Source organism: Triticum aestivum, chromosome 7B (genome assembly GCF_018294505.1).
Source record: "Triticum aestivum cultivar Chinese Spring chromosome 7B, IWGSC CS RefSeq v2.1, whole genome shotgun sequence".
In the NCBI taxonomy this organism is placed as follows: domain Eukaryota; kingdom Viridiplantae; phylum Streptophyta; class Magnoliopsida; order Poales; family Poaceae; genus Triticum; species Triticum aestivum.
Window position 1 is genome coordinate 488783305 of NC_057813.1, and position 8863 is coordinate 488792167.

Below are 8863 nucleotides of genomic sequence, written 5' to 3' on the forward strand. Positions count from 1 at the left end.
GGACGCGCTTGTCCGAAATGTAGGGTAAGTTACCAGCGTACCCCCACCGGTTTTGACACCGCAACGTGGAGCTTCATTTCCAGCTGAGGGGTAGAAGGGGGATTTCGCATGTATGGGCTACGGGACCGATTTCGGATGAGGAGGGAGTTCTCGCACGCGTCAAAATTTTGGGATAACAAGGCGCGACACGGGTTGAAGAGGCGGGAGTTTCAAAGCAGGTGAGACAAAAGATACTCGAGCTTGAAAATTTCGGGATAACAAGGTGCGGATTCCTTGTTCGGCAGAACAAACTTAACGTGTAAAAAAACAATTCATACAAGACAGAAGAGAGTCATGTCCCCTTTTACTATATTGCTATAGATGCCATTGAAAAAACTACAAGAAAAATGTAAAAAAACCCGGGAGAACAAGATTACCCTGCATAGTACCAAATCGATTCGCACTTCCCTCAACAACAATGAAAAACAAATCAATTCCCACCAAAGAAAGAGTAATGTCCCTTTTTATATGATTACAGATGCCATGATCTCGAATTTCAATTTTTGAATCCACGTTATGTTGAATTCGAATATATCGTTAGGTGACCTTGCGGTTTATAATTGATGTAGTCGTACATTTTGATCTTCCATCATATATGAACATTTTACTCCACCATGTGAACATATATATTGTCGTCTACCATATCGACTAAATTTGAGATGAATCAATTTTCCTTATTTGAATACGATTGTTGTCAAGTTATACAATAATTTAAATATTATCTTGATAACAAAAAACATGCATATAGCAGTAATCATATTTCACTATGAACTACATTTACCATACGCTCTCCAATTCAAATATTTGTATCCATTTTATGTTGAATTCAAATCATAGTACATTATTGGTCTAGGTAGCGAGATGTTCGGGATAATCTAAACCCTATTTTCATATCTATAATTTTTGGCTGAATTGGGACAAGTTTTGGTATAATCTTCTTGCAAAACCAGAGATTCTCTCAACAAGCCTCGTGGTTCCGAGAGGGAACGTATCACCTTTGTGTGAGAAACGATATACGCTGCCTCCCCCTGATTTTATTTACAGAGGCAACATAGAACTATATGAGTGCCCTGTCATATTTTGGAATTATTTTGGGTTCATTTGGTCTTTTATACATTAATTGAGTTTCTGGACTTTTAATGTGCATAATCTAAATATGAATTGCATGCACATGCTCCGATGCACCCAAGTGGGTTGAAAAATCACATGTGTGTCCTTGGTTGAATTTCTAGGTCCCATGGAAGAAATGAAAATGAAATTCAAACATCCGGGCGTCATGACTCGGCCGAGAACATCGAGAAACTTAGACTTTAAATTCATGTAAATCCAAAACTCGCCTGGAAATCATGAAACTTGGCATGGTGTTATGCCATGGCACTAACATGTAGTGGTAAAAAATTGGGCCGATTTGGAAGCTCGTGGTTCTAAGAGGGAACGTGCCACCTTTGAGTGTGAAATGATATACGCTGCCCCCCCTTGAGTTTCTTAACAAAGGCAACATAGAACTACATTAGTGCCCTATTATATTTTGGAATTATTCCGGGTTCATTTGTCGTTTTTATACATTAATTGAGTTTCTGGTCATTTAATGTGCATAAGTCAAATTTGAACTATAAGCACATGCTCTCGCGGACCAAAGTTGGTTGAAAAATCACATTTGTGTCCTCGGGTGAATTTCTAGGTCCCATGCAAGAAATGAGAATAAAATTAAAACATCTTGGCATCGTGGCTCGACCGAGAACATTGAGAAACTTGGTTTTAAAATTCTTGTAAATCCAAAACACGTCTGAAAATCATGAAACCTGGCATGGGTGTCATGTCATGGTACTACCATGCTATGGTAAAAAATTTGCCCGAATAGGAACATAATTTGGTATAAGCTTCTTGCAAACCGAAGCTTCTCTCAAGAAGGCTTGTGGTTCTGAGAGGGAATGTGCCACCTTTGAGTGCGAAACGATATACGCTGTCCCCCTTGAGTTTATTTACAAAGGCAACATAGAACTACATGAGTGCCCTGTTAAATTTTGGAATTATTTCGGCTTCGTTTGGCCTTATTTACAAATTAATTGAGTTTTTGGTCATTTAATGTGCATAATTCAAATTTGAACTACAAGCACATGCTCCCGTGCACCAAAGTTGGTTGAAAAATCACATTTGTGTCCTCGGGTGAATTTCTAGGTCCCATGCAAAAAATGAGAATAAAATTCAAACATCTGGGAATCGTGGCTCAGTCGAGAAGATTGAGAAACTTGGTTTTAAAATCATGAAACTTGGCATGGTGTCATGTCATGGTAGTACCATGCCATGGTAAAAAAAATTGGCCGAATAGGAACAAATTTTGGTATAAGCTTCTTGCAAATCGGAGCTTCTCTCAAGAAGGCTCATGGTTCTCGGAGGGAACGTGTCACCTTTGTGTGCATAATTCAAATTTGAAATACAAGCACATGTTACAGTGCACCAAAGTTGGTTGAAAAATCACATGTGTGTCCTCGGGTAAATTTCTAGGTTCCATGCAAGAAATGGGAATGAAATTCAAAATTCTGGGCGTCGTGGCTGGGATGGAAACATTGAGAAACTTAGTTTTTTAATTCCTGTAAATCCAAAACACGCATGAAAATAATGAAACTTGGCTTGGTGCCATGACATGGCACCAACATGCTGTGGTAATTTTGCAGTCCGATTTGCGAAGGCGCACACATTAACAATCAACAAAGTCATTTTGGAACAAGTGCTGTCATGTTACAATCGGAAACACAAGTATTATTGAAACCGTGGGCGTTCTACTTACTAGTACCATTTACGTGCCGCCACGCGTCCCCATTTTTTATTAGCTAGGAGGCGCCGTGTAGGGTAGCTATTTGAGTATGAGAGGCGTGCGATCAGACCCTTGCGCGTGCTTATCGGGAGGAGAGCCCTTTGACCTCCATCTGCCGTCCACCTCTCTCCAAAGGTGTCCATTAATGGCGCCCGAGCGTCTGTTTAATGGCGTGGCTATGTCTCACTCGACTGAGATTCAAGAGAGAAAAAAGAAAATCTAAAAGCACGGATCTTGATGTAAGATCTGACGGACCTATATAGCATCTACTGCGACTTATAGCAAGACTGATGAATATATAAGGACGATTAATTGTCTTACATAATTAGAAAGATAATTAAAAAAGCCACATGCGGCTACGCCCGAAATACACAAGGGCAAAAGAAGAAGGAAGACAAGGATCTGGTTCGCTGATCTCTACTTTCTTGATGCGTTGCTGTAGGCCGCGGGAACTAGTCTCCGCGGCAAGTGGTAATGAGCTCTTTTGTGTCCTCAAGACGATGCTTGAGAACATACACGGATTCCTCCACCAACCTTTGGTGCTCGTTGCAGAGCATGTCATTTTCGTCCATAAGTTTCTTGACGATGACGCCGGTCCTCTTCAACAAGGCACTGGTCTCCTCGTGCTGGTCTGCACTTCGGATGATCTTCTCCCTCAGCAGGTCGCGCTCAGCTCGGAGCCTCTCATTGCCCTCCCTTAGTTGCCGGATGATGCCGGTAGCCTATTCAAACGAGGCTTTCATGTCGTCCTGCAACCTCGCCCAGCCGGGATATGATCCATCTGGCTATGGATGATCGCATGCATGCGCCTGTAACAGTCGTTGCCTGCCCGCGAGAAATTTTCCCAGGCCGCCGCAGCGCGGCGGGACATCTCTGCTGCATTCGCGGCACGTCGCGACATCTCTGCTGCTTCTGCGACGCGGCCGGACCAGTCTGCTGCATCGACGACGTGGTGGGACCGCCATGCTACTTCAGCGGCGTGCCGGGACCTTTGTGCTGCTACTTCCACGCGGCGGGACATGTCGGCTGCTCTCCCAGCGAGGCGGGACATCTCTCGTGCTTTCGCTTCCATGCTTGCCTCTCCCTGGTGGCAATCTCTCGACCCAAAACTCACGCTGGCCATGGCAGACGCAAGGGAAGGATGCTGAATGACTTGTTTGTTTTTGTGGATGAGGAGTTGAGGAGGAATGTGCAGTCATCTTGGCATACTAGTATTTATAACAGAGTACTAATACGCTCCTAAGTGGGAAACCGTTTAGGTTGTGATCGGTGTGAACAGGTTTGCAATTCAATATAGCATGGAGTAATTTGGAATGTGACGAGACGAAAGCTCAAAATTTATTGATGGTTCTAGTTTCGAAGTGCGGCACTATTCCCGGATGGAGTAGTTCTTTTTCTACTCCCTCCTTTCTGGTTTTATAGGCTTATCTCAAAATTTTAGTTTTTCCATTTTATAAGGCTCAATTTGGTTGTTCCCCAACACATGTTTAAATTCCAAGGTGCATTAAATCATTGCATGCAAGTATTAAGAGAAAATTGACCAATGCATGTACTTTATGCATGCATGCATTGCAATTAATGCATTGATAAACATAATTTTTTGAGAAAAACAAGAGCATTAATTAGGTGGTTTTGCAAACTACAAAAAATATTCCACCACTCACCATCATGGTTGGTGAGATTTTGAAATTAAGCCCTATAAACCGGAAAGGAGGGAGTACTGCTGTGTACGTGCAATAACTGGCACCATCGTATACATATCTTATGGTTAATGGGGCATTCGACAGGAATAGCCACGTGGCGAGCTCTAGGCTAGTCTTTTTTTTCCAAACGCATTAAAGCCATCTCTCGGGACTTCTCACACGCACCATCGCGCCACCCACAAAAACTTGTACTATGAGTTTAGTACGTTATACAGGAAGAGAAGAGGTGCACGCACGCACTCATCCTCTGTCACGCCCAATATGCGACCCTATCCAAAAGGAACTCGAAGGTCCCACCAAGGATAGACCCGCATATTGAAACACTTTTGCAAGGTGGATATCATTACATCAACATTACATAATAGATGGGGATACATACACAAGGCATACAATGCCACACGAATACAATATCACAATACATGAGAGCAACATCCGACTACAGATGAAACACAAACAGAAGCTCAAACAACATCCACGCTGCTAGCCCAGGCTGCCGACCTGGAACCTATCCCTGGTCGAAGAAGAAGCAGAAGAAAGCAAACATCGCTCTCGCGTCATGATCATCGCATAACCTGTACCTGCAACTATTGTTGTAGTAATCTGTGAGCCACGAGGACCCAGCAATCCCATTACCATGGGTATCAAGACTAGCAAAGCTTAATGGGAAAGGAAGGGGTAAAGTGGTGAGGTTGCAGCAGCGACTAAGCATATATGGTGGCTAACATACGCAAACAAGAGCGAGAAGAGAAGCAAAGGAACGGTCGTGAAGCTAGCAATGATCAAGAAGTGATCCTGAACTCCTACTTACGTCAAACATAACCCAGAAACCGTGTTCACTTCTCGGACTCCGCCGAAAAGAGACCATCACGGCTACACACACGGTTGATGCGTTTTAAATTCGGATCTGGTGTCAAGTTATCTACAACCGGACATTAACAAATTCCCATCTGCCTATAACCGCAGGCACGGCTTTCGAAAGATTATACCCTGCAGGGGTGTCCCAACTTAGCCCATGATAAGCTCTCGCGATCAATGAAGGATATACCTTCTCCCAGGAAGACCCGATCAGACTCGGAATCCCGGTTTACAAGACATTTCGACAATGGTAAAATAAGACCAGCAAAGCCGCCCGATGCACCGACAATCCCGATAGGAGCTGCACATATCTCGTTCTCAGGGCAACACCGGATAAGTCAAGCTACGAGTAAAACCAACCCTCGAGTTGCCCCGAGGTGGCCCCGCAGGCTGCTCGGTTCAGACCAACACTTAGACAAGCACTGGCCCGGGGGGGCTGAAATAAAGATGACCCTCGAGAGAGTGTCTCCCAAGGGAAAAGTAGGTGGTGGTGAGGCAAATGGTAAAACCAATGTTGGGCCTTGCTGGAGGAGTTTTATTCAAAGCGAACTGTCAAGGGGGTCCCATAAATCACCCAACCGCGTAAGGAACGCAAAATACGGGAACATAACACCAGTATGACGGCAACTAGGGCGGCAAGAGTGGAACAAAACACTAGGCATAAGGCCGAGTCTTCCACCCTTTACCAAGTATATAGATGCATTAATAGTATAAGAGATATTGTGATATCCCAACCAAAATCCTGTCCACCATGGAGCAATCTTCAACTTCACTTGCAACTAGCAACGCTATAAGAGGGCTGAGCAAAGCGGTAACATAGCCAAGCAATGGTTTGCTAGGAAGGGTGTCAAAGGTTAGAGGTTCATGGCAATTTGGGATGGCTTGAAGAGTAAATGATAGGTAGCACAACATAGCGATAGAACGAAGCAACTAGCATAGCAATGATAGTAGTGAGATCCAGGGTAGCGGTCATCTTGCCTGAAATCCCGCAAGGAAGAAGAACGAGTCCATGAAGAAGATGAAGCCACGAAGACGAACCAAGCGTAGACGAACGAATCCTCACGACCGCAACGATACGGGAACTATCGAGAAGAAGCACACAACATGGTAAACACACCACACATGAACAAGACATGATGCACAACCAAGCATGATGCATGACAAGGCTACATGAAGCTACTCATGGCAAGAGATGATGCATACAAGAACAAAACATCAAGGCAAGTTTAAATGAGGCCGAAAACAACATATAACAATTCCGGTAAGTCCTCATATGCAAATTTCGAAATTGGTCTAGATCTGAATAATCTTATGTTCAAGTTGATAAACAGCAAGTTAAGATGCACCAAGATGATCTACACGAGATTCTAGTCAAGTTACATATAAAGTTCATTAGATTAGGAGCTACGGCCTAGAAGATATGAGCAAAACAAGTTAAACATGGCATGGATGCAAAATGCACCCAAACATCAATCCAACACCTCAAAACAAGGATGCAACATGATAATATGAAACTACATGCAATTCTAAGCAAGTTTCATATAGAGCACACTCAAAACGGAGCAACGGTTCAACACACACACACTATACAAGATATGGCAACAATCTGTCCAAAACAGCAACTAGGCATATTGCAAGCACGAAAACAACATGCTACAGGACCTCAACAAGAAAACAAAAGGCATTGACATGATGTACAGGTAAAGCATAACAAAACATGAACACTGAGCTATCTCCAGAAACTACTAGAACATGCTCAAACACACATGGCAAGATTGCAAATAATAACAATGCGAGACTTTGCAGAAATAACATCAGGTTGCAATGTTTAGAGCTATCAAACAACATGTTACAGGAACTTATCATGGCAAAAAGGCATGGCATGATACTACTAAATGCATAGAACAAAAGTCCCTTACTGACCATGAGCCAAAAAGGAATGTAAGATATGATGGCACCCATGTAAACATAGCAAGTTACAATACAGATTCATACATGGCAGGAACAACAATAAGTAGGCATGCTGGTGAGCTTGTACCACTCACCACAGAGCAATAAATGGCATGGCAAGGCACCCAACAGTAAGAAGACATGTTTATGAAGCTAAGCATGGCAATAGCAAGTTCATAGGGTACATGGAACACTAGCAACAATCATGGCAACAACTGAACTTAATGTTAACAGGCTGACAGCAACATTATTTAGCAACTTTGGAGCAAGTTTACAATAAGCTACATCAGGCTATAAATGCAACTAGGGGCATGAATGGATAGAGCATGACATGTAGAACAAAACAACCTTAGTGAACATCTCTAGATTATGCATAGAATGATTTGTAGCAGCAGGTTTACATAGCATCACGAAATAACAGATTCAGCCTAGCAAAACAACAACAGCAAGTACACTACTTAACAAGCTTGATTCACTCACCACAAGTCATTGCATGATAAGATAAGCATAGCATCAGCAAGAAGACATGTTTATGAAACAAACCAAGGCAAGAACAAGTTCATAGCATGCAATGATCAACTACAACAACCTTGGAAAAATTGAATAACATGTAAACAATCTGTCAGGAAACATTTTGTAGCAAAAGTAGAGCACGAAAATGACATGCTAGACTACTCCATAATTGCAAACAGGGGCATGAATGGCTATAGAAAAACCATATGTTCAAAACATCTTTACTAAAGTATCTCAAAATAAGCATGGATCTCTCTGTAGCATCATGTTTACATGGCATCAAAATAACAGCAGAACAGGGACTAAAATCAGCAACATCATGAAGCCTAGTTTACATGCTTGTGCTAGTCACCACATTGATCACAAAAATACATGGTAAGCACCTCTGTAAAGAAGATATGACATAGTTCAAAGCACATGTAGACATCAACCTCATAAGATGCACACATCAAACATGACAAAAATGACAAATGGGCATGTTCTGTTAACAGACAGCAGACAACATCATATAGCTCTCTTGCAACGATGATTCAGGCTTCAAGATGAGCTCAAATGAATATGATGCAATGGAATGAAATGAAGTACTCGTTGAGACGAACAATTTGACATATTACACGCACGAAACGGAGCAGCATGCATGGAGATATGATGCGATGAACATGGCATGATAATGTCAAAATAATCCGGGGACTTAGAGGAATATTCGGGGTCAACCTTCGGATCTGGGCACGGATTTCGATGCAGCGGCGGATCTCGCCGGAGACCATGCCGGAGACGGGGGAGACGGCCGGAGACGGGCGGGTCTGGGCCGGATCTGACCGGATCCGGCCGGATCCCGGCGAGGGATGGCACGGGGACGCGGAGGAGGCCGGAGGGAGGGCGCGGCGCCCGAGGCCGGAGAGGCGAAGCGGGCTGGGAGGCGGTGCCCTCCGGCGACCGTCCAGCGAGGCTGAGCGACGGAGAGGCGGGGCGCTGGGCGACGAGAGCT